Genomic DNA, 25,294 nt, shown 5'->3' with positions numbered 1-25,294 from the left:
ACCAAAGAAAGTTTGTATTTCAAAGTGCTGTGATAATAATATGACTCTATCTGGTAAAATAATTTATAAAATAAAATAAAATAAAATAATTATGAGGCCTGCTTTAAATGTGAGTACTTTAAGTTAGAAATAATGTATCTTTCTTTTATTTAAGACCTTTATTTCTATGAAAAAAAGGAAGTACTTCTTTAGTTCCACAGTTGTGTTGAAGAAGACCACTAACAAACACTGGGGGCCAGGCTCTCTGTCAGCTTCCAACAGAAGTATGAAATCAGCAGTGTGTAGACATGTCCAACCTGGACGGGATTAATCTAGACTGATTACAGATTCTTTAAAACACGGTTTATGATTGGTAAAACCTTAACTGTTTTTTTTTTTTAGAAAACAAAGAAATGGATTTCTCAATTTTCACTGGCAAAGCTGTCAGGTGGCCTGAGTCCAGTCCACATAAACGATCGAAATCTCAGTTTTTCCGACCAAAAACTCTATTTGATATGGGAGGTGCAGTTGGAGCAGAAACCCTTAGTTTTACTAAATTATCCATATTGCTTTACTCAGGGCCAAGGTCTAGAAGCATTGAAGCCAAAAGGTGCCACAAAACACCTCTGGACTCCTGTTCTAAAAGCACCAGCATTCCTGACTAAATATGGTTCTTTCTGGGTCCAAAAAGTGGTCACAGAGTGAACTCACCCAAGTTCCTTCAAGTGAATTGAGCACAGCACAGGTCAGCTATTTTTGGACGCAGCTAAACTAATTTCCCACGACATGTGACTTTAATGTGGCTAACCAAATGACTTGACAGTACCGACATGAAACTTTTAAACCCATCCAGATTTAAAGAAGAGGTGAAGCAGTTACCCATAGAGTTGAACACTGCTATTATTTATTCCTCTTTATTAGTAAGTAGCATGTGGAGTCATGATGATCAGCAGTGATATAATTATTTCACATTGCCTATGAAACATCACCTTTCCTTCCTGAATATACAAATGTGCTGGTCTTTCATAGCGAAGTTATATATTCCATGGAACAAGTAAATGATTAGTTTGGTAATATTGTGTTATATACACCTTTATTTTTTAAATCTACAGATTTAAACTACTTAATACTTAAAGGCATGCCCTTTAAGTAATTGCAGAGGTTCTATCTGCTGATGCTATATTGTTAGGCTGTTTATTTTGGAGCACAAAAACAAAAAGATGTTACCTCCAATCACTCCTTTCACTCTGAAGCAGGCTATAAAAGCGAAACAGTGTCCTACTTCCTCCTTTCATGTTCTCTCCTTCATCAGCTGCTCTCTTCGCTGCTGGGCTACATGGAGACACACACTACTGGGCTGCACATGTTTAGTGATGTACTCATGCAAAGAGAACAAAAGGGGAGGTCTGTGTGTACACTGTGCAAGTGCATGACAGTGAGAGACAAGGCATGGGCCCGTCAAGCATGTGGGGCCACCCCTTTGAGCGGACAGGGATTCTGTTTTGCTCAAAAGGTTGCCCTAACAACTGTGACGTCACTACAGCTCACCACAACGGTAAGCAAAGTGAAACAGACAGATTTCTACTGTGGACTGACAAAGATTTATTCAGCTTACATCTCCTCTGTATGGATGAAGGAAATTTATTGATTTTAAAAGAAGAACAAATTGGTTCAGTTTTGTTCGCTTTAGCCAGATTGGTTCCCAGTTAGTGTTACCAGAAACAAGCACATATGTAAAAAGGATTAGATGATAACTTTCTCAGAAATACTGTGTCTATAGAAAGCAGAAATTAGATCTCTACTTGAGTTGACTAAAGCCCCACTAAGTAACAGTGTCCTCTTCTAAGTCCCTGTGATGGAAATCTAAGTGTTAATGAGACGAATGAGGGGTCTGTCATCTCCCCTAAGTATATCCGGCCGAAAAATCACAGTTGCAACTTTTTGCGATACCAAACCAGAGGTGGTTTTGCGGCTCTGGTCTCGTTCACGCGGTAAAAAGAACGGCTTTACTCATAGGTGGATTAATGACCGGGCCTACCGGGCCCAGGCCCAGGGGGCCAGAGGCCCCAAGGGGCCAGGCCAACTTGGCCCCGCGGCCGCGACCCAAGCAAAACTACTTTTGCAAAAATAATAATCTTAGGCCCCAAGGGGCCAGGACAACTTGGCCCCGCGGCCATGATCCATAGAGGGTAAGAGGCCCCAAGGGGCCAGGTCAACTTGGGCCAGGTCAACTTGGCCCCGCGGCCACGACCCACAGAGGGCCTGAGGCCCCAAGGGGTCAGGCCAACATGGCCCCGCGGCCATGATCCATAGACGGTCAGAGGCCCCAAGGGGCCAGGCCAACTTGGCCCCGCGGCCACGATCCATAGAGGGTCAGAGGCCCCAGGGGGCCAGGTCAACTTGGCCCCGCGGCCACGATCCATAGAGGGTCAGAGGCCCCAGGGGGCCAGGTCAACTTGGCCCCGCGGCCACGATCCATAGAGGGTAAGAGGCCCCAAGGGGCCAGGTCAACTTGGCCCCGCGGCCGCGACCCACAGAGGGCCTGAGGTCCTAAGGGGTCAGGCCAACTTGGCCCCGCGGCCATGATCCATAGAGGGCCAGAGGCCCCAAGGGGTCAGGCCAACTTGGCCCCGATCCATAGAGGGTCAGAGGCCCCAAGGGGCCAGGCCAACTTGGCCCCGCGGCCACGACCCACAGAGGCCCCAAGGGGCCAGGCAAAATTGGCCCCGCGGCCATGATCCACAGAGGGCCAGAGGCTCTCAATCATTATTATCAAAGCTAATTCTCAAATTGGATGGATCACACAACCTCACTCACATATTCTTTATCAATTATTAAAGGTTGTTTCTGAATTTTGATCACAGAACTTAATGCAAATATTCTTGATTGATTGACAAAGCTCATTCTCAAATTTTGATTACACAACCTTACTCTGACAAATTATCATTATCAAAAAGCTCTATCTCGAATTTGGATCACAGAATCTCACTCAAGTATTCTTAGCTGTGCCCCTCCCCCATCGAGTCTTTCATAAACCGGTCTGTTCTTTTAGAATCTCCTCATTTGGTATTTTGAACTCGTGAGAGACTGCTCAAAATTTGGTTTCCTTTCCCTCAGTTCAGACTCAGAGATAATTTGAAATCATTCAACAAGAAGTTTAATGCGCGCACACACACACACACACACACACACACTTGAGTTGAGCATTACTTGGAAATTCTTATATTTTCCATTTTGCTGTTACTATCAGCATCTTCCCATTTTGTCCTTTTCTTTCGAAAAAGTTTACAGTCTGACATTTGTCACTGCTGTCAGTTAATAACTTTTTGGTCTTTGACCCATTTTGTCATTTTCTCGATTCGATCGTCACTGACCACTCTCTCCTGTCTGGCAGACATCGTTGCTGCCATCATAGCTAGCAAGCTGCCTGCAGATAGCAACATTTTGGTGTCCTTTGTGAAAATATTTAGATAGAAGACAAAAGTGCACAAAGTTGTACAATTATTATCTTTTCAAAATATTTGTTTCACTGTCAGTGTGATTGACCGACTTTGCCGCTAGATTTCGTGTCTTTTGGCCATACCTGGCTAGCGACTAAAAACATCATTTAGCGACTTTTTGGTTGTGAAGATAAGTGGTAAAAGCAGATCTGCCTGTTGGTCTTCCCACATTTTGCCATTTGGTACTTTGCACTCTTGTTGGTCACTCCAAGGCATTTGTCCCTGTCTTCAGCTAGTCACTTGGCTCTTTTGGAATATATTTCACTGTAATTGGCTCTCTCTCTCTTTCTCCTCAGTACAAATCAGTCTGTTCCCTTGCCATTTAGACATTTTCTTGATTCGATCATCACTGACCACTCTGCTCTCCTGCTGTCTATCAGACGAATCAGTTGATTCTCTGCTCTCAATTGTCTATGCTAGTAAGCTGTTATTCTCTGCTTTGGAGTGTTGATGCTGGGTTGCTAGTTTTCTAAATCACCTCACACACTTGAAGGAAGCAGCACCGATCATAAACACACAAACAAACTCACACACACACACACACACACACATAGTTGGTTTATCTGTTGTGATAGGCAAAGAGCCAATGTGCAAAGAAAGAAGGGAAATATGGATAAACGTTTAAGTGGAGGAGCTAGAAAAAAAATTCAGCAAGAAAAGAAAAAAAAGGAATCAGTTTTACTTGAGAGTGTTCCAAATATCTCCAGCTTCTTCAGTACAAAGACATCTGCTGAAAGCAATTCTATAAATGCTACTGCAAATTCAGCTAAGGTTAGCAATGCACCTGAGCTAGCATGTAGCTCCCAAGATCCTGAGACCACTACAAGTGTAGACACTGAACCAAATGCTTCTGATGCTTATGATTCAACCAATTCAGCAGTAGCCAGTTGCTCGGATGAATGTGAGGTCACTGCACCTCTGGACAGCATAGAAAATGAGCTGAATCTTTCTTCAACACCATCTACAGTGACAACTCTACCTAGTGATCCCGCTAAATGGGCTGAGACCCTCACTGAGTCAATGAAGGAAGTTCTTATTCAAAGAGGTGCAAAATCATTTCACAACCGTCACAGCCATTATCCAGCTTCTGTGAGGAACAGTGGGCTAGGAGGCAAAACCCGATGCCTAAACAATGAACATTTTACTTCACACTTGCCCAATGGACAACGAGTACAAAGAGAGTGGCTGATGTACTCTCCCTCTACTGGTAATGTTTACTGCTTTGCATGCAAACTGTTTTCCCCAAAAACGCATTCTTTTGTGACAGGCTATTGTGATTGGAAACACTCAGAAAGATTTGGTGAACATGAGCGAAGTGCTGAGCACATAACCTGCATGCAAGCAGTCTTGAACCGCGCCAAAGGTGCCACAGTTGATGCAGACCTGTTCAAACAGTTTCAGGCAGAGAGCAGCTATTGGAGGCAGGTGTTACAAAGAGTTGTTGCAGTCATTAAATTCCTTGCAGAAAGGGGCCTTGCATTTAGGGGTAAAAATGAATCGTTAGGGTCTCCTCTCAATGGGAACTACCTTGGTATTCTGGAGGTCCTGGCTGAATTTGATCCCTTTCTAAAGGATCACATCAGAAAGTTTGGGCAGATGGGTCGAGGTAATACCTCATATCTGTCCTCCACCATTTGTGAGGAATTCATTGAATTGATGGGTGCAAAAACCAAACAGGCTATAGCAGATGAACTGCAAGCAAGCAAATACTACTCTATCATTGTGGATTCAACCCCAGATTTATCTCATGTGGACCAATTGACATTCATATTCCGTTTTGTTAGCAAAGAGGGCAGTGTTGTTGAACGCTTTGTGGGTTTTGAGCCCATTACTAGCCATACAGGTGAAAGTTTGGCTAACTGTGTCATGTCTGTGTTGGAAAATCTAGGGTTAGAGCTGTCAAATTGCAGGGGGCAGGCTTATGATAATGCCAGCAACATGTCAGGGAGGTATAATGGGTTGCAGGCTCACTTAAAGAAAAGCAACCCATTAATACACTATATTCCATGTGCAGCTCACTCTTTGAATTTGGTGGGAGTCAACAGCATTGACAGATGTGGAAATGAAGTCTCTAAGTATTTTGACTTGATTCAGTCTATTTACAACTTCACAACTGCATCCACACACCGATGGGACAGGGTATTTGGCAATTCCAACATAGATCTCACACTTAAAGCTTTATCCAACACGCGTTGGAGTTGCCGTGCAGAATCTACCAAAGCACTGTGGCAGAACTACAGTAAAATAAAAGCAGCACTACAGGTTATTTCCACTGATGACACAGAGAAACGAGACACACGAACTGAAGCTGACAGTCTAGTGCGGAAGCTGGATTCACTTGAGATGGCCTTCATGGCAGGCTTTTGGGACACTGTTCTGTCCAGATTTCAGGCCACAAGTCTGCAACTTCAAAAAGCAGACATGGACCTTGGTACAGCAGTTAGATTGGTGGAATCTCTGCGCACCTTTGTTCTCTCCCAAAGAGATCTATTTGATCATTTTGAGCAGAAAGCCTTAAACATGTTGGGTGGCACCCCATCTTACAGGGCTGAACGGACGAGGAAACGTAAAAAGTTTGCTGATGAATCAGCATCCCCAGATGTTGTGCTTGAGGGAAGGCAACTGTTTCAAATAGAGACATTTATTGCCTCTATTGATCAACTGAGTTCAAGCCTTAATCACCGTCTGGAGGCCTACAAACATCTGAACAATTTGTTCAGTGTCCTTTTCTCTTTGGATACAGAGTCCAATGCTTCAGTCCTTCACAAGGCCAAGATTCTCACTGAATCATACCCATCTGACCTCAATGAAAGTCTTGGACAGGAGCTTATACAGTTCAAATCTTTTATACAGCTCAACAACACTGATGAGGAGAGGACCCCTTCAGGACTGCTCAAAACAATAATACATTTTGGACTACAGCCTACGTTTCCTAATACATACATTGCGCTACAGATTTTTCTCACTCTACCGGTCAGTAACTGTGAGGGAGAACGCTCATTCTCTCTTTTGTCAAGAGTAAAAAATTGAGCTGCGCACAAGAATGACTCAGAAAAGATTAAATGCGTTATCTCTAATGGCAATTGAGAGTGAGCTGACAGGAGAGTTGGACTTCAATGATGTGGTGGATGATTTTGCAAAATTGAAAGCACGAAAGAAACCCCTTGCTTAAAGGTGCACTGTGTAAGATTTTTAGGTTATTTCCAGAATTCACCCATTCACTAATGTTAGGCTACCTGTTTTCATGAATACTTACCACCACCATAAAATTCTAAGTATCCATTATAACTTGGAGAATTGCACTTTCGACATTTCTGGGAAGTGTCACCTGGATTGTGAAGATAGGATTGACTTTAGGCAGAAGCTTGGTGCTTTCTCTGGCAAACTGAACCTCAAGCTTCATTCTCTGCAGCTTTGCATTCTTGTGCAGACTTTCATCCACAAGGAACTTTTCAACTTCCCCACTATCGTGAAGGGGCCATCAAAAGATTTCAGTGTGTCCAGCATGTCTAGTCTCTTACTCTCCTTTCTTTGAGCCATCTCTTGTTTCTCATCTGCCCTACTCTCGAATTTTGCCTTCATGAATTTACTCCAGTTGAGTTCAACCTCCCTTTTTGCTTGTGCTGCTGCCTTGAAACCTCTGAAGCTCCTGGCACTTCTGTAAAATTATTGACCTATTGACTGCGTTCAGTGTGCCCAACTTCTTCAGTTTGTAGTCCACCTTGCCACATTGTCTCTCCATCCCAATGTTGTGCACAGGGGTGCCATCAATGTTACTAGCCTGTTCACTGACAGGGTCCATTGGGAAGGTCTCCTCATCCATCCTCTGCCTGGCCAGGACAGTCTTCAGATGGGGCAGCATGAGATCTGTCAGCTGCTTCACTTCATCCAAGTATTCGGCAGCCACGTCTGACACTGAGTTCAGGACATGTCCAGTGCCTGTCCAGCCACTATAGCATTCTTGGAAATGGGCTATCTTGACCTGCATGCAGCCCTTGTACCATGAACTGGCCTACACCTTTCTTTGTGGTGCTCTCCGATGCATGTTATCATTTTACCTTTCTCCTTCTCCTCAAGCTTAACCACAAATAGATACAGACTTTGAGCCTCAATTTGCTGCACAGCTGCCGTTATGCCAAAGTGTTTTCCTAAGATATTATTTTATTTTTAATGATAGAAGGGAGGAAAAGGGGGCAAAAATCATGTCCGATTTAGTTTTTTGGGTGGGGTGGGGGGTTTATTTCATGATAGCTACCAACTTCCAATACATAATATCTCTCAAATGACCCAATGCACCATCACTGAAGTGGGCATAATCATTTTCCAAAATGTTTATTTTTAGGCCATTTATCCCCTCCCCCTGTGTCTGTGTGAAACCTGTGCTTGTCAGTGTCTGTGTGGTATACCTAATAGTGTGTGTGCAGTATGTGCACTCTTCTGTACAGGACAGTGTGCATGTCTGTTCACAGTATACAGTATTTCTTGCATAGTGCGTGCATGTGTGTGCGCCCGCACGCGCGGGGGGTTGAGGGGCCAAGACCATGTCAGGCCCAGGGGGCCAAAATTTCTTAATCCGCCCCTGGCTTTACTGCTGCCCGATGCAATGCCATTGGCATCAGTGGCAGTGTTACCAAGTCTGCTTATTATAAGCAACTACTGGCTTGTTTTTTTAAGTCTCTTGTAAATTTCGTGAGTCACAGGTTGCGGTTTATTGGACGTGTTTTTGACCGTGAAGTCTCTTATTTGGGCAACATACTAAACCACTAGTTAAAGAGCTATTAATAGTCCAGCTCCCACAGCGCTACAGACAGCAAGCCGGTGACTCTGGCCACTGTCCGTCTGCAGACACACAAATCACATCTTTCTCTGTCTCACCGCGTCCTTGTCTACCTCCCTCTCCTAAATAAACAAGAGCTAAAAATAGACTCAATGGGGCTGCATTATACACGTCACACATTTCTCTCTCTCTCTCTCTCTCTCTCTCTCTCTCTCTCTCTCTCTCAAAAAGTAGCTTGAGAGAGAGCGAAAGACAGTGTACTGTAGCTGGGCCGAGTGGTGGACACGCCCAGGGCAGCGGGAATTTACGGCAGAACTATTTTCAAAACGTCCTGTAGGGGTAGCACCACTCAAAAATGATTTAGTATGGCTTTAAATGAGCTATAAGTAATACTGACTCCTTGAGGCTCAAATTGGTACAACAGCTTGCCAATCATATCAATCTAATTTGCTGTTTTTAAACGAAGTGTTGCTGTTGGGAATTTTTACGTCCACAGGATAGGTATATGATGTTCTATTCTGTTCTATTTCTGGTCTGCTTCTCTTACTGTCTTCCATATTAGCAGGCTGCTGCTCTTTCGCCAAGATAAAATACCAAGTGCTGCGCTCTGTTCTGGGAACTCTCATGAGATCGGCTCAGGAAGCAGGAAGAAAACAAAGGGTACACTCTGAAACGAAGTAGAAAACCAAAGTTTTAGTCAAAAAACGTGACTAAGACATTGTCGATGGAGAGGAGTGATTGTTTATAGGGAATGTTACTTCCGTCCCAGGTGACAAATGAGAGCTAAGAACAGATTATCATTACTCATACATATCAGTTAAATAAACAAGCCTATGCCATAGAAAGCCATGAGGTAGCTTCATATTTCCACTCAGGAGAGTTGAGAAGATGTCACAGGGTCAGAATTATACATATGGCTTTAAATTAAAAGGTGTCTCGACTCAACAGCTGAATGCATTCATCTAAATCTTCAATGTCCTGGTGTTCGAGTATGCTCGTGATCAGCAGCTTCCTAAAGAGCAGGTTCCTGAAGAACTGGTGATAGTTCAACCTTTTGTATTGGAGTAGATACACATCTAAAGCTCGTGGGACACCAGTTTGGAGTCGGGACACGGGCTGGAGTCAGTGGTGGGTGATGGCTAAGAGCAGAGGTGTGAAGTTCTAGATTTAGAACATGCGTCGCAGCCATCTTGTGGTCTACAAACACTTGAATAGTTTACTTGTAAGAGTCAAATAGTGAATGGATCTGTCCTGAATTTTATCTCAGCAGACATGTTATGGCAACAACAAAACACCGCCGCAATGGTATCTGCCGGAGTGACTCTCGATATGGTGATTGTGACCATATGGAATTTTTTCCATTGATTTTCCAAAACCCAGAAGGATTGGCAATAAACGTCAGTGTTGGATACGAGCTTGTAACCAAGAGGACTTTACTATGGAATCCGACCAAGGACACCTATGTGATCTCCACATTTCCTTGATGGTAGGGAGCCAACACTTGAACATCCACACCTGATAACAGCAACTGCAGCAACTGTGCAGGTAGGCTACGTTTATTTGGCATTTCTCAGCAGCATTAAAACAGCATACAATCCATGAGAAGTGTTTATGTGAGCTTCAGTGTTGCATAGTCTGCTTATTATAAGCCACATTGGACTTGTTTGTCTCTTGTCACTTGTAACCGAGTCGGCAGTTACAGTTTCTTGGGTTTGTTTTTGGACATTAGGGTCACTTAATTGGCCTTGGCTTTTTTCCGACAGAACGACTTATTCTGGATATCGCACCACGCAACAAGAGCTATTAGATGGGGTAATAGTCATCCCCCCATACTCCCAACAACAATAATTTTATGAGCAGGAAAAGTCTTGGAGTGTATAAATACCAGCCAAAAACAGCTTTGGGTGTTTTAATGGAGCAAGTGGATTGCTTCTGTCACTGTGACCTTGTTTGTGTGTGTGTGTGTGTGTGTGTGTGTGTGTGTGTGTGTGTGTGTGTGTGTGTGTGTGTGTGTGTGTGTGTGTGTGTGTGTGTGTCTGTGTGTGTGTGTGTGTGTCTGTGTGTGTGTGTGTCTGTGTGTGTGAGAGATAGGGTTTGATTACAGTGGGATGATTGACTTTGCAACTTTAAAAAGAAGTCAGTCTTTTGCAATAAGTCCTATAATAATTTAAAACATAAGCCTGTAAAAAACATATATTTTTTCTGCGCATATTCAGCTGGTTTCTTCCTCATGTTTAATCTGTTGTAAATGAAGAGAGGACAGCCTCTCCTACCTTTCTACTAATACTGCCTCTCTTCCGCTCATTTTGAGGCCTCTACCTTTCAACCAAGGTTTAAGATGTTTTATGCTGTGTTTCATGATTAAAGCATGTTGAAATTAAGCTCCTGGGACTTCATCATCTTCCAAAATGATTGGTTTTGCGGTTGTTGCGATTCTAGTTTGCACTCTTCTTGTCAGACCAGCTGGGAAACTAGGCAAATGTGACAGAATTTAAAGAGCGTCCCATTGTTGAAGATGAAGGGGGTTGTAGCATGGGTGACTGTGCTGGGGGCAGGGTGAGTGTCTGATCAATTTGATAAAGAATTTGTTCATATCATTCACCGGTGCTAAATCACAAGCTTAAAAGTTTGATTTGTGATCTGAATTTATTTTCCAGGCTTTTACAAACCCCACTGATGTTTTCCTGTTGCAGCTGGTGTGCCGTTTTCTTCCTGTAGATGTTTTTCTCATCCCTAATCTTTCTTCTCAGCTCCTTCTGCACAGCTCTCAGTCCCTCCATGGTTCCTGACATAAAGGTTCCCTTCCTCTCCTTGAGGGGAGCCTTTACTTAAGAGGTGATCCAGGGACTATCTTTGGCAAAACACCAGAAATTCATGAGGGGCAGAGTATTATCCACACATAAGTTAATGTAGTCTTTGATCTGTTCTGTGATGCTGTTGCTGTGCAATTGTACCTATTTTATTATGCATATTGTTAATACTTATAATAGGACATTACAATTAATAATGAGTTATTCTAAATAAAGTTAAGCATCAACAAAAGATGTTTCATATGGTTGTGATTAAGGGCTGCTAGCCTTCAATGATTCTATCTACCAATTGGGCTTATTTATTAACGATTATTAACCTTTACCTTTTAACCTTTACCATAAAGAGATGGTTGTTTAAACCAGTTGTGAAACTGAGTTATATTAGCCACCAGTAAACCTTAATAACTTTAATTTATAATTGCATTTGTAATTATCAATCACTAATCATTAATCACAAGAAAAGGAAAATGTCTATGTATATCCATATTGTTAAGCTGAAAGAGATGACTCTGATTTAATTGTCTCAAAGAGTTACAATCAATATATATATATATAAAACTACAGACAACCACAAGTTTGCTAGTTAAAATTTATTAAATAAATAATTTCCTGTTATGGCAATTTTTCTGTTTAATACTACTATTTAACACTCAACATAAAAGAAAACAAAAAATTAAAATCAGCAAAGTGTTGAAACTAGGGAGTTTTTCAGTAATGTTCACACATACTTAAGCCTCATCTAATTAAGCATTGATTAACCACCCTTAAAACAGCAGAACATATGATGTAAAAAGTGTTGAAATGGATTTCGCCAATGCACAGAGGCTCTCAACAAGCTGGCTAACGACTGTTAGCTACGAGAGCCCAGAGCTCAAGATGGCAGACCGAAAGAGGCAAATAGCTAGCCCACTAACAATGATTAACTTCGGTAGCCTATAACCGAAATGCTCAAGATGGTGCTCGACTGAGACAATAGCTTAAATTGATGTATGTAACTCTGATCATATCTTGTCCAGATGCACCTGCATAACTTTCCCATGTGAAAGAAGCTCACATGCTTACAGATTAATTATTATGTTTTCTTTAGCCAAGGACACAGAGGATTTGTGTTAGACAAGAACTGGATCATACCATTGTGTGCACTCCTATTTTCTCAGATGAAGGCTAATCCCACTTCATATGTTAACCCACAATGTAATAAAAGTGTAGTGTGCCCTTCTCCTCTCACTCTGTTTCTTGACTGCGTTGGGACAGAGGCATTCAAATGCTCCATGCCTTTGAATAAATTTGCAAAGACAAAGATGAAACTTTCTCTGAATTAATGAGCAGTGTGCCTTCCTTCTTGATAACAATTAATATCCACCCCACTCTCTAACAACGATAAGCTTCGGTAGTGTACAAAAGACTGTTAATTATTTGTTTTCAGCCCTCTAGTTTAGGTTTCAGTGTTATCAGTGTTTTAGATGTAGTATTTATTTCAGCCACTGGGTGGCTTCACGTTCATATTTGTTACATCCTGTATATGGATCTGAGCATTGAGTGGTGCGGCTCTCAAGGCTGACTTTGTTTACTTCTTTCTATTGTGTGCGTCCAATGAACGTAAGTGGTATTGTTGTTGGTTTGGTTCGGTTTCGTAGATGTCTGAGAGCTGTGTTGTACTGTGTCCTGCCGAATGTTATGGTCGTTTAGTGCTGTTTACGTGTATTATTGAGAGTTAAAGGTTAGCTGTTAGCATTAAGCTATTGAGCTCGTTTGATTGATGCAGCTGTTACCGTTTCCAGTTGAAAAGCAGGGTTTATTATTATTGTTTACATTTTCGGGGTCGGATATCGGCCAGTTATTAGTCTGTGGTGATGTTTGAAGACATCTATTCATTCCTGGATATTTGGTTTATTGTGAAATGATTTACAGACAAATTCTCGTAATTTCTCTTCGTTTATCTTTGTAGAAAACCACACACATACACACTCACGTGAACCCATCACACGTGCCTTTATATGTATGGCTGAACCTCACGAGCTAATTAAAAGGAAGTAAAGCTCAATACTGGACTCGGACACTTTTTTTTCACTAACTCACCTGGACATATATATCAGCTGTTCTAACCCGACACCCTGGAGTGATTGTTTATCCATACTCAACATAACCGAATCAGCCTCAGTCTTCAGTACAGGTAGCCTACAGCCGAGAGTCTCAAGATGGCAGTCGCCTGAGACAATGGGCTAGCCCGCTAACAACAGTTAGCTGCAAACCAGCCATGAGAGAAAACATTGGGTTTACTGGCTAACAACAGTGAGCTTCTAATTAATTTCTACCTAGGCTACAGTATTGATCTTCTAAATCTAGAAAATAAATGATAATAAAAGAGATGCCCTCTTTCTCCTTCACTTTTTGCCATCTTTATAGAACCTCTAGCAGCAACAATCAGACAAGCAAAAGCTGTAAAAGGTATAAAATGCATGAAAATAGAGCATACGAATAGTCTATACGCGGATGATGTATTACTTTATCTCCAGCATTCAAATAATTCTCTTTCACAAGTAATTAGAATACTAGAATCTTTCTCTAAAGTATCAGATTACTCTTTAAACTGGTCTAAATCTACGGTACTGTCAATTAATTGCTCTCTCGAGAACTCCCTAGATTTACAAATGCAATCAGGAAATATTAAATATTTAGGTATTACTGTGTCATCTAAATTAACGGATTTACTTAAACTTAACCACGCCCCACTTTTAAACAGGATAGAAGAGGACCTTAAAAGATGGAAATCGCTTCCAATTTCACTTATGGGTAGGGTAGCTTCAATAAAAATGATGGTCCTACCTAGAATTAATTATTTATTTTCAATGATTCCCAATAAACCATCATCCGACTGGTTTAAATCTCTAGACTCTGCTATTTCTAAAATTCTTTGGAAAGATAAACCCCCACGTATTAGCTTAAAGACAATAGAGAAGACTAAAGACAGAGGGGGATTAGATTTGCCTAACTTCCATAACTATTACTTAGCAAATAGGCTACAATACATCTCTAAATGGATAAAATAGCCATCTAGATGAGCCTTGGTTAGATATAGAACAGGAAATGTGCAATAATATCATGATTTCAGATTTGCCGTTTATTAGCTCAAATATAAAACGGCATACATGCTTCAAAAATATCAACATTAGTTTTACTCTGACAGCATGGTGGGAGTTCCTTAAAATGACAAAGTCATCCCTTATCCCATGCAGTCGTACACCTATCTGGAATAACCCTGATATCCTACAAAATAATAAAATGATAAACTTTACATACTGGAAGAATAAAGGTATTAAATATCTGGAACATCTACTTGACGGAACCGAGTTCATCAATTTTGCTAAACTAAATATGCAATATGGCATTAGTAAAAATAAATTCTTGGAATATGAACAACTTAAATCTATAATTAGAAATAAATATAAGCATATTAATGGTGGTTTACAAATCCCAACTAATGTATCAGAGTTCCTAGATTTAACCCCCCCCCCCCTCCCCCCCTCCAAACTACTGTCTAAATCATACAGGACACTGACTAAAATAGATGATTCAATATCTCTTCCTATTATGAAATGGGAACAGGATTCTTCTGGGCTCAGATATGTATAAGAACTTTCAAATTGACTAGAAACACCAACTTACAACTAATACAATACAAAATCCTTCACAGAGTACACTACACAGGACAAAGATTATTCAAGATGGGTTTGGCACAATCTAATATCTGTCCATACTGCATAGGCAATCATCCTGATAATTATATTCATGCGTTATGGTTATGCACACCAGTCCACAGGTTCTGGACACAGATATTTAAGGACTTATCAAAGTGCCTGAGCTGTAAAATTACACCTTCCCCATCAGTTTGCTTGCTCTGTAATTTTGAGGAAAGTCCTCTGGAAAAAGAAATAGTTTACATGGTTTTCACTCCATTATGTATCGCAAAAAAACTATCCTCATGAATTGGAAAAGTAAAGAAAATCTCAGTATCAATCAGTATAGAGATCTTTTGTTGGATCATATTGATCTTGAGACAGCATCTGCATCCACATCTGATTGGTCTCTTTGGGCTCCTCTGATCAACTCCATCACTTAGTGGAATAGGGGGCTGTGGGTTGGTTCCTGCAGGGCGCAGTGGCTGGATTGAGGGGTTCCTGGGGCTCTGGGGGCATTTGGAGTGGGGCGCCTAGTGAATCTGACTCCAGGGTCTGTTGCCCCCATCTGGGAAGGGCTTGGGAGGCCTACGGGTGGCCTACAGCAACCGCTTGCGGCGCTCTTGGGGAGCTGCGTGGTGACGGACGTGGGTTACTGACCTGGTAGCTGTGCTGCCGCTGGGTGGGGCCGGGGTGGGTCTGGGGTCCCTGGGGCGCGCCGCCCTCGGGCAGGGGCCCCGGCCGGGCCTCGGGGGTTCCGGTTTCGAGGGGTGTGCCACTTTTGGCGTGGGCAGGCGCGCGCCCGGGTGTCCGCCCCTGCACGGGGCCTCTGGTGCGCTGGGGAGCCTCGGAACCTGTTGAGCTGGTAGGGGGCATGGTCATTAACATCTCAGGGCAGATGCTCTTCTCCTTCATTGGATAGGCACTCTGCTAGTGGGGGGAGGGTGAAGGAGGGGGAAGGAGGGGAAGTAGGGACTTACCCAGCCTGGATGTCTACTGTCGAATGTATGGTGAGTTGTTTGAATGTTAGTGTTGGGGAGGGATTAAATCTACGGGTGGGGGGGGGGGGGGGGGGGGGGGGGGGGGGATGGACGTTCTGGTGGACTTGTGTCCGGCCCCCTATCCCGGTCCGTGTCGTCTCCCGGTGCGGGTTTCGCTTGGGGGGGTGGGATTTGGGATGGCTGGTGCGGGCTGCCTGGCCAGGTTCCCCCCTCTTATTTCCTTTTTTTCTGGGGGGGGGGTTAAGCCAGTAGGCTTGGTGGGTGGGCTGGGAGGGTTGAGGTGTTGGTCCTGGTGGGTGGTTGGCTGGCGGGCCCTGCAGCCTCTCCCTGGCTTCTACCTTTTACAGACGTATTTCCGCTCCCCCCAGGAGGGGTGGGGGGCAGGGGTGGCTAGGGTAAGGTGGGGGAGGGAGGGGGTTTATTAGGTATTTAGGGGCCCGTACGGGTCGTGTTGGCCCCCCCTCTTTGGGGGGCCTGGTCCAGGGGGGCGTCTGGTCCGGGGGTCGGGCACAAGCAGTCGTATAGTTGATTTGGGGTGACCCCCCCTCTTGTCGGTGTTGGATGTGAGTGTTATGTGGGAATGTGTGTACAGCGTCTTTTTTTTTTTTAAATCTGTGTGTGGTGAGTGGGGCACAACGGAGGGATGGTGTGAATGAATTTTCCTTTTTTTTTTCTCCAGGTATGAGTGTGGTCCACTCCCTCTCCCAAGAACATCTCAAGTCTCCGCTAGGTGTGGAGCCCATCCCCCCATGTCCTGCCCTCTTTCGCTGCGCTGGCAGGCGCCTTGGCCCTCTGGCGCATTGGTGGGCCTCGGGTTAGGGGCTGGTTCCCGGGCGTGCGCCGGCCCACTCCCGGTGGCTGCTTCGTGGCCGGGGCCCCCGCCACGGGGGCGGCGCGCCCCTGGGGCCTCTGGCCGGGACCACTTCAACGGGGCTGGCTGCGGGCGGAGCCCACGGGTTTGTCCCCGTGGCTCTTGGTGGCGTCGGCATTGCGGTGGCTGGGGGATTTCCTCGGGGTCGTCTCTCCTCTTTCCTTGGGGGGGGGGGGGGGGGTTGCAGATATCCTGTGTCAGCCCCTCCTGGGCGCCCTGCTTTAGGGGCCCCTTTGGAAGTCCGGGGTTATGGGTCCCCTGACTCCTGCCTCTGTGCTCGGGGAAGGCGGGCCTTTGGTTCTCCACAACCACTATCGAGCTATTTTCTTCTGGATAATTTTCACCTAAACTAGTGCACTCTCACAAACTCCCACAGGTGCAGGGTTCCAGGTATTAAGTGTTCACTTATATACAGAAAGCCTGTAATTTATTTATTTACTTATGTTCTTTCACTTTCTTTTTTCAGGTATCACATTACACATGTCAGCTTAAATAATAATACATATGATTTAGCAATGGCATCTAGGTGTTATTCGATTGGATCTGTTGCTTTATGTCTGTTGGTTGTGCTGTTCTTTTTGCATCTCTCTTTCCAGGTGATGGAACAGATGGAGAACGTTTTATCACTCTCTCACTTTTATCTCTTCTTTCTTTCACCTCTTCTCTTTCTTTCTTTTTTTTCTCTCTCTTCTTGTTCTTCCTTTACTCTCCCATTGTAGTGTCCATATAATTTGAAATTCTCCCTGCAGGAATCACAATAAAGCTATTTACAAGCATAAATCAAGCGGAGCACTATGGCGAAAGCTGTTCGCTCAAAATCTGTCGAGCTCTATCTGGGATTGAGACATCAATTCCTATTGCCACATTGCTAGACAGGACACTGGGGGAAAAAAAAAGAAAATAAATGAATAGTTCCTTTTCTTCTTTGTTGCTCTGTGGTGGGAGATCTGTCTGGTTCGGCCCTCACAGGGTATGTCCTGCAGTTGAGGCGTGAGCTGGCGGCTCCCTCGTAGGGTCTCACCTGGCTTCAGCGGCAGGTGGATGTGTGGCGGCTCGTCCGGTCTGCACAGAATTAGCAGTTGTGGTAGCGTTCTGTGTGATTTGCTTGGGCAAAGTAAAAGGACACCGCTATGACGATCAACTTGGGAAAGCGGAGGACTTCTTCGTCTTTTCCTTAGGTTTTTAAATATTTGACTTCTTCTGTCAATCCCACGACAAAATGTAGAAGGATAAAAATGTAGAAATGTAGAATCTCACAGATTCAGTCTTTGTGGCTCCAAGCTTAACGCTCTTAAACTCTCCTTCGAAGGGTAAAAGGGTGATGCAGTTACTTTATCCAGCAAAGTTGCTCTATCACTGGCGGTTGTTAGAGGGCCCGGTGGCACCGTTGTATGGCAGCCTCGCCTCTGTCAGCCTGCCCCAGGGCAGCTGTAGCAACTAACATAGCTCACCCCCGTCAGGGTGTGAATGTGTGTGTGTGAATGGGTGAATGACTGAACTGTAGTGTAAAGCGCTTTGGAGGTCGTCAAGACTAGTTAAAAGTGCTATACAAGTACAAGCCATTAACCATTTACCATTTATCACGGGGTCCACTATGTGTTCAGGTACAGGTTGCTGAGATTGTAGTACATCTCCTCTTCAATACAGAGGATACTTGTGAAAGAGACCAGGCCCCTCCGGGCAGTATAAGTTATATCTGTTGGGTGGAGTCAGAGTCGCAGTCAAGGTGTGTTACATGCTGGGAGTCAGAGACAGGCTGCCATGATGACTTATGGCATAGCACTGTCCTCTCTATGAAAAGCACAGAGTTATTCCCAAATACTGGAGCTGAAACAGTCCCTCAGACTTATTTCAGTGTCCTTAGACCATCTCTTCACTGTGTGCGCAACAGTTTGTTCTTTATGCACAAGTGGGATACATACAGACTGTGAGATTAATCAGGTTTTTATCTGAGCCCCCCAGGGGATAGCATGGCAAAAAGCTGTATGCCTCCTTGATGTTGACCAACAATATGTTCAGCTTTTTATTGTCTCTGGTGCAAAAGGTGACAAACCGAGTGAAGATGGGGAGAGTGGAGGACAGGGAGACATGAATCCCCGGATATCAGGAAAAGGACCTGGGGATGCTGTGTTTGGAGTCTGGTAACTGCATGAATGAGTTGCACCATTTGCCATTCACAAACACAACTAGACCTCTTCTTACTGCTCTGCTTGGCTCTGCCAGCCCAGTTAATATGAAAACCGTCCATGTTTGTGTGTGTTTTTGGCATTAGTGCAATTAGCCATGTCATTACCAAGCATTACCAAGCTGTTCTCTCTCCAGCATCTCTGTGGCGGGGTGAGAGCTACCAATTCATCTACTTTGTTGGAAAGGGATCTCTCATTTCCCATGATGATGAATGGGATAAAAGGTCTGTACATCTCACCCATGAGTCCTGCACCTGTACTTCCTCAGGTCATGGAGAACATCAGGTAGTTTTGTAGGAAGCCTCATAGTGCAGCTACAGAGAGGTAACAGCTGATCTTGGATATAAATAAATTAAATAGGCATTGCCACTTAGATGGTCTCTACACAAATGCCATAAAAAAGAGAATAAAAACAAAGTTTTTCACAAATGTGTACAACAAGGCAGAAAAACAGGAAGACACAACACTTGTAAAAAACAGATAAGAAAAGAAAACTTAGGAAAGACTGAGCTGCTGATAACAGTGTGCTAGCTCGTGTGGCGGCAGCAGTAACATGACACCAAGTCTCAATGCTACCATAAATTGAAAACAGCTTAAAAACCAATCCTATTTCCACAGTTAAGACAATTTTTCATTTTCAATACTTGTGATAGCACTGATTGAAATGCAACTGAAATTTACATCAATAACCCCGATGCCTCTGATGTAAAGTACTGAGCAATATGACAATGCCAAGAAATATGTTTGGCAGAAGTTTGGGGTAGTGGTGGTCTAGTGGTCAGAGCAGTGCTCTTGCGCTCTGAAATAGTCGCAAGTACCTGGTCCGATCCCCGCAGAATGCCACTATGGGTCCCTGTGCAAGACACTCAGCTCCAGATTGCTCCCCGTGTGCCACTCAGTGTAGGCAGCCCACTGCTCCCAGAGGGATGGGTTAAACACAAAGAAAACTTTACCTCTGTGGGACTATAAGGGAAATCTTCCTTTATCAAAGGGAGGCTTTCTCACCTAAGAACAAGAAAATAGACAGGAATTGAACAAAAGGCAGGTCAATGCTAAAGCAAACACCGGTAATATTACTGTTACAAAGTATTATAAAAATGAAAGTAAAGGATTTTAGTCTTGAGTTTTAGCATGACCACATAAAGCAGTAGCCTCATAAATTTATAAAAATGGCAGAGAATACACAGGTACACAGAGTATGCATGTATTATTCAGTCATTGCAGAGTACTTCTAACTCTACTCGGATAACCTATTCGTCTCTGCCTCTCTCAGCGTAGCAGTTTTCTGTCAAAGCCACCCGTTTCTAAGGATAACACTTATTGTGACTGCCTGATGTGAAACAGCTGAATGTTTCTGACAATGTGCAGATACTGCTGCTACAATTTTGGGTGGAAGAAGGATGACAGAGCCCTTTTACATGTCATTAGTGGAAACATAAGCAGTTTAACATCTGCTTGACATACTGCTCAAGCAGAGACAGATTAAGATGTTTTACAGTCTCAATTAAGGCATTTCTAAATTATCTGTGTCAAAGTCCCTGACTAAGCCTAACCGTTAATAATATTGAATGGCCCTCCTTCAGTGTCCAAAACCATGATTGTCATGTTTTTAATCACCAGAAAGATTTACAAACAGCTGAACTTGTCTTTCTAGTGAGTGAAAAAGAAGTGCAATGGTTTTCTTTCAGCCAGCAGTGCAGTGTTCAGAAGCAGATGGTTATGTTACTCCATGGTCTAAACAACCAGAGAAAACTCCAGTCATTCTGCTACATTCTCTTGCATTTAGCATCTAATTAAGAGTAATTTTAACTCAGTGTTTTTTAGTTCTGTGTTGATAAAAACACAAATTAACATCTCCACAACTATTCCTTTGTGTAGCCTCTTTAATTGCTCATGGGTAAGGAGCCAGCAGGAACTGACCAGAGGACAGTGGGCCATATTCATTCACTGAAAGTGATTCCTGTGTGCTGTGCTGTCCGTATCAAGTGAGAAGAAGACAAAGAAAAAGAGAGGGCTTATTTACGCCTCTGAGTCACATTATAGTCACTCAGCCAGCTTTGTTTTTCATGGCTGTAAAAGTAGCTGTGTCAACAGTCAATGTTATGAAAGTTTGTGTTTGTCTGGCCCAGTAAAAATGTGAATGTCGGTCAGTTCTGGATGTTTTTTTTGTTTGTGCCAGATACATTTCAGTACCTTTTGGGACATCACAAAGAAATATCTCAGCCAGGCCGAAGCAGGGAAGTGATTATGAACTATTCTATTACATCTTAGTTTATCACAGCTCAGCGCCAGATTTTGAAGGCTCCGCAAGAACGCAGCGCGGCCAAATTAGGATACTGATCTTGCGGCGATAACACTGCAGTGAAGGAAAGGTAAACTACAAACATGTTTACAAAGAGAGAGCTACAACATGGTTAGATAACTGAACCCAGATTTCAGAGGCTTCAGATTGAAGTCATGTATCCACAGTGCCTGGGGAAGCTTTTTCATATTTTGTAATGTCACAACCACAAACGTTAATAGAATTTATTGATATTTTTTGATAGACCATAAGTGGTGCATAATTGTGAAGTTGAAAGAAAATGATGTATGCTTCCCTTTTAACAATGTCTTTGTTTTCATGCTTCAAATTCCCCCACCTGAGCAGCTGATTTTTGCAGCTCCTCCTGTAACTTAGGGCCTCTTGGCTTCGCTTCTTGCCTAACCATGTCTCTGCAGGTGTGCCATTCTCTTTCTATATTCAGATGATGAATTGAACAAAGCTCTGTGATAAATTGGGATATTATTTTCATAGTTCAATTAAATTTTATTTATATAGCGCCAATTCACAACACATATCATCTCAAGACACTTTACAGGTCTGAACTAGTTTGTGGACTTTATTATGAGGTTTGTTCAGTTATGTTCTGGCAATTACTTGCCCTGGGATTTTTTTCTGTGTATTTGAGTAGAGGTGGATTGTCATAAATGCACAGCACAACTAATTTTTTTAAATTTGTAAACATTTTGAAAGGTTTGCTATCCACTTCACAATTATACCACAATTTTGACAATTCAGACAATAAAATGGCAACAAAATTAACCAAGGTTATGGTGGCAACATTTAGAAAAGTTTGAAAAGTTCAAGTGGTATTTATACTTTTTGCATGGTAACACAAATGACAGTTGAGTAGGAAAAAGGGTTTGGCAGGACCTCAGAACAGAAAAACATGTAGATATCTGCAGCATGAAGCTGGAGGGCTAAGCAACAAAATGATTAAATGGATACATGCAGCAGTTTTTCTGTGTCAAACAGCAGTCACTTACATCATAGTGGTAATCTTCTAGACTCAAGCGTTTCTAAATATAGACATGCTACTTCAACTGTCTCTGAAGCTCTCTAATAGCTTACAATCTGGATCTTGTGTGATTCGCACGTTATTTGGCTGTTCTTTATAGGGTCTTTCTGTTGAAGTAGGAATCTGCTTTTAGAAACGTCTCTCTGAAACTGTTGGATTGTCCCTTGGACCTGCAAGAACAGGAGAGTTCAGTGGTAGACGTATCTCACAAACACCCTTAGGCTGCCTTTGTGCCTCAGAAACTCTAAAGCATGTAAATGTTTACAATAGCGGAGCACTCCTAACCCATTTTACACATAAAACTAAAAGCATTACTGCTCCTGAGCAAAGATAGAGTGGCCTGGAGCTGCGATAAAATAACGCAAGCGGAGGAAAAAGATCAGAAAACATTTTAGCATAACTCAGCACATGTTGATGTAACTTTCAGTCAAGGACCTCATATCACCTTCAAACTCAAACTCCAAAATCTAATCTTTTTGGCTGTGTTCAGTGTGTGTGAGCATGTGTTTTATTGCATCACAGCCTGTCTGATCGGCTGAATTAGGTTTAGTGAAAACCATCTCATGTATGTCCATCAGATGGATGCAACAACTTTAGCAACACCTGCAGTATGGATTAGCATTTTCCCGTTTATGGTCTTTATGTGTGTCAGAATCCACTTCCTCTCTGTAGCTTTCATAACTGCTTCAGCTTTGTCTTGCGTAAACAAATTAAATAACCCATTTCTATAGCCCCATTTACACTGCCCTTGTTAAACCGATCCAGGCCGAGCTTGGTCCGAGCTTGGATCAGTTAACCAAGCCGAGCTTGGTCCTGATGACCGTTTACACACCACGCTATCTCGGTTCCTTGGTTTCCTCACTTCCTAGTGACGATCTGCGGTACTACTGCTCTCTGGGTTTTAAGGCCCCACCAAGCAAATCAAAATGGCGGTGCCCGTAACATTCAGGCAGTTATGGTTAGTGATACGTCGTTGTTTGCGGCGAGTCAGGCAAAGACGGCAACTTTTGGTGAATTTACCTGACAGAGTCGGCTTTTGGGAAGTAGATAAGGCAAACGAACGTCTAATAAGGATTTACAGACGCAGGAAACAACGACAGATGCTGAGATTCATCACACTGCTAAGCAGAATCATCACTGAAAATCGTGTGTCACGGTAGGGAAGCCAGTATTTTTATGAATGTCTGAAATGTCAGCTGACCGCAGGGAGATAACGCGGTCTGCTCATGCGCTCTTCGTTATCAGATAACCGAGATAGGGAAAAACCGAGCCGAACCCACCTCTGGAACTGGGCTGCATTTAGCGCGGGCCCGTTGTGTCTGGCTCGGTTCAGTTCAGTTTGCGTTCCATTTACACTCGATAGTTATCTCGGTTACAGAGCTCGGACTGGTTTCGGCTCGGTTAAAAAAGGGTAGTGTAAACGGGGTATGTGTCAGACAATCTTATCCGACTTCGGACCAAAGGAAAGATCCGTAAACAGCAGTGTTTGGTCAGTGAGGCGTATTACCTAAATTTGAATCCTGTTGCAGGGTTACTCAGCTATGATCAGTCACAGGAGGGTCTGTAGCATCCAGTTTAAAATACAGAAAGACAGCAGTATGTAAATGTTCAAATTTTTTCAACAGTTTTGTTAGAGGAGGAAATGTAAGTAGACAATTAAAATGTTCTTATCGGGTGTCAGATTACACCTACACCTCAGAATTGGCTTTTCTAAGTGGACACAGGTAATCATACACATCCTGCTAAGGCTGCAACTTCTAAGCTTCTCAGGAGTGATTGACCAACCAAATTTACTCAAAGAGCTCGCTGACCCCTCATCCGACAGGTCACAAAAGAACTCAAAACAACATCTAAAGCTCTACAGGCCTCACTTATCTCAGTTAAGGTCAGAATTCAGGTTTCAACAATAAGAAATTAAATAGTGTCTTAAAAGAACATCCAGAAGGAGAATGTCTGGCCCTCGTTTGTGACTTTAATATCCAGCACACTTGGGATATGTAGCTAGACAAAGATCTAAAGGCCTAGAGAGTGTCCACATCTGAATGGCCCCAAAACAACAAAACTGAGGTTTTGGAGAAGTTTAATTAATGTCCAGACTTAAATCCAGTTAAGATGTTGTTTGTGATGCCTCAGACATGATTTGTAACGTGAGGAGATGAAGCTTCCACATCACTCATAAAAGGACTGGTGATTATCCCTATTAGAACTTTAGATGACACACACTCACATTCTTAATACATCATTAGATGCTGTCCCTATTGTCCCTATTTCCACTTAGATCTGTTTATCCCTGTGGATATTTTCTTTACCTACTCAGGCGTTTTCTCACCTAGCAACTTGATGAAGGTCATTAGTCATCCTCTAGTCTTGCACTAGCCATTTGTTCTCAGCAGGTGTACACCATGGAGTTTACAAGCAGAAGAGATGCCAAGAAAATCGACAAACCACTGAGCAGAATCACTAACACTTAAACTGTGTGAATGCTATGGATTGATCTGTGATTAACTGGGCTGCAGCCAAGACTCACTTCTGTTCTCCAAGCTCCTGAGGACGTAGCCTCACAAATATCACGAGTATTTATGGAAGGACTGGATGTCATGGCAACTGGGTGATTGTGTGTTAAACACAGGAGAAAAAGGAAAGGCCAGAATCTTCACAACTGACTCCACAATATTCAAGGAAGGATGGCAACCGGTTTGAAGTACACGTTTGCATACCTTTTATCTGCTGAGCTATTGCTGTCAAAAACTTCATCTCTTTTTCTACAGACATCTGTCTCTGTTGTTCTGCCATGTTCCTCTCTTAGACAAGGCAGATGAAGGACCTACTGTTGTGACTAACCTTGTGTATTTTCTTTCATCCTGTTGATTATTTTAAAATTTAAAATATCAATAACAAAATACAAATAATGTTTGTATTATTGTATATGCAAGAATGTCTTGAATATTTTGTAGGTATAATTATTTCCCTGCGATAAATACCTGTTTCACAGATCAGCCTGAAGTAATGAGCAATCCCCAGCTTCACTCGGACAGTTATAGAGGGAGGTGTGTGTGTGTGTGTGTGTGTGTGTGTGTGTGTGTGTGTGTGTGGCGGGGGGGTGTTGGGTTTGGGACTGTGTGATGTGCGCTAAGTTCAAATTTATGAAGGGCTTT

The 25,294-nt window shown here is 43.0% G+C and overlaps 1 protein-coding gene across 4 annotated transcripts in view; it reads right to left on the bottom strand.

Moving 5' to 3' along the window:
• LOC105921041 (diacylglycerol kinase beta) overlaps positions 1-25,294 on the bottom strand; it is a 309,320-nt gene that overhangs the window by 222,618 nt on the left and 61,408 nt on the right. The window contains exon 5 of one of the 4 annotated variants that reach the window (XM_036138803.1): positions 19,620-19,806. The exons of 2 other annotated variants lie outside the window; for them this stretch is intronic. The gene's annotated coding sequence lies outside the window, so the exon portion shown is untranslated. Of the gene's footprint in view, positions 1-1,206; positions 1,315-19,619; positions 19,807-25,294 lie in introns of those variants that run through there. One more of the 4 variants, XM_036138805.1, reaches the window with a different exon arrangement.

The sequence above is a fragment of the Fundulus heteroclitus genome, chromosome 7 (assembly GCF_011125445.2).
Source record: "Fundulus heteroclitus isolate FHET01 chromosome 7, MU-UCD_Fhet_4.1, whole genome shotgun sequence".
NCBI lineage: Eukaryota > Metazoa > Chordata > Actinopteri > Cyprinodontiformes > Fundulidae > Fundulus > Fundulus heteroclitus.
This window is presented reverse-complemented; position numbering and strand designations above follow the sequence as displayed.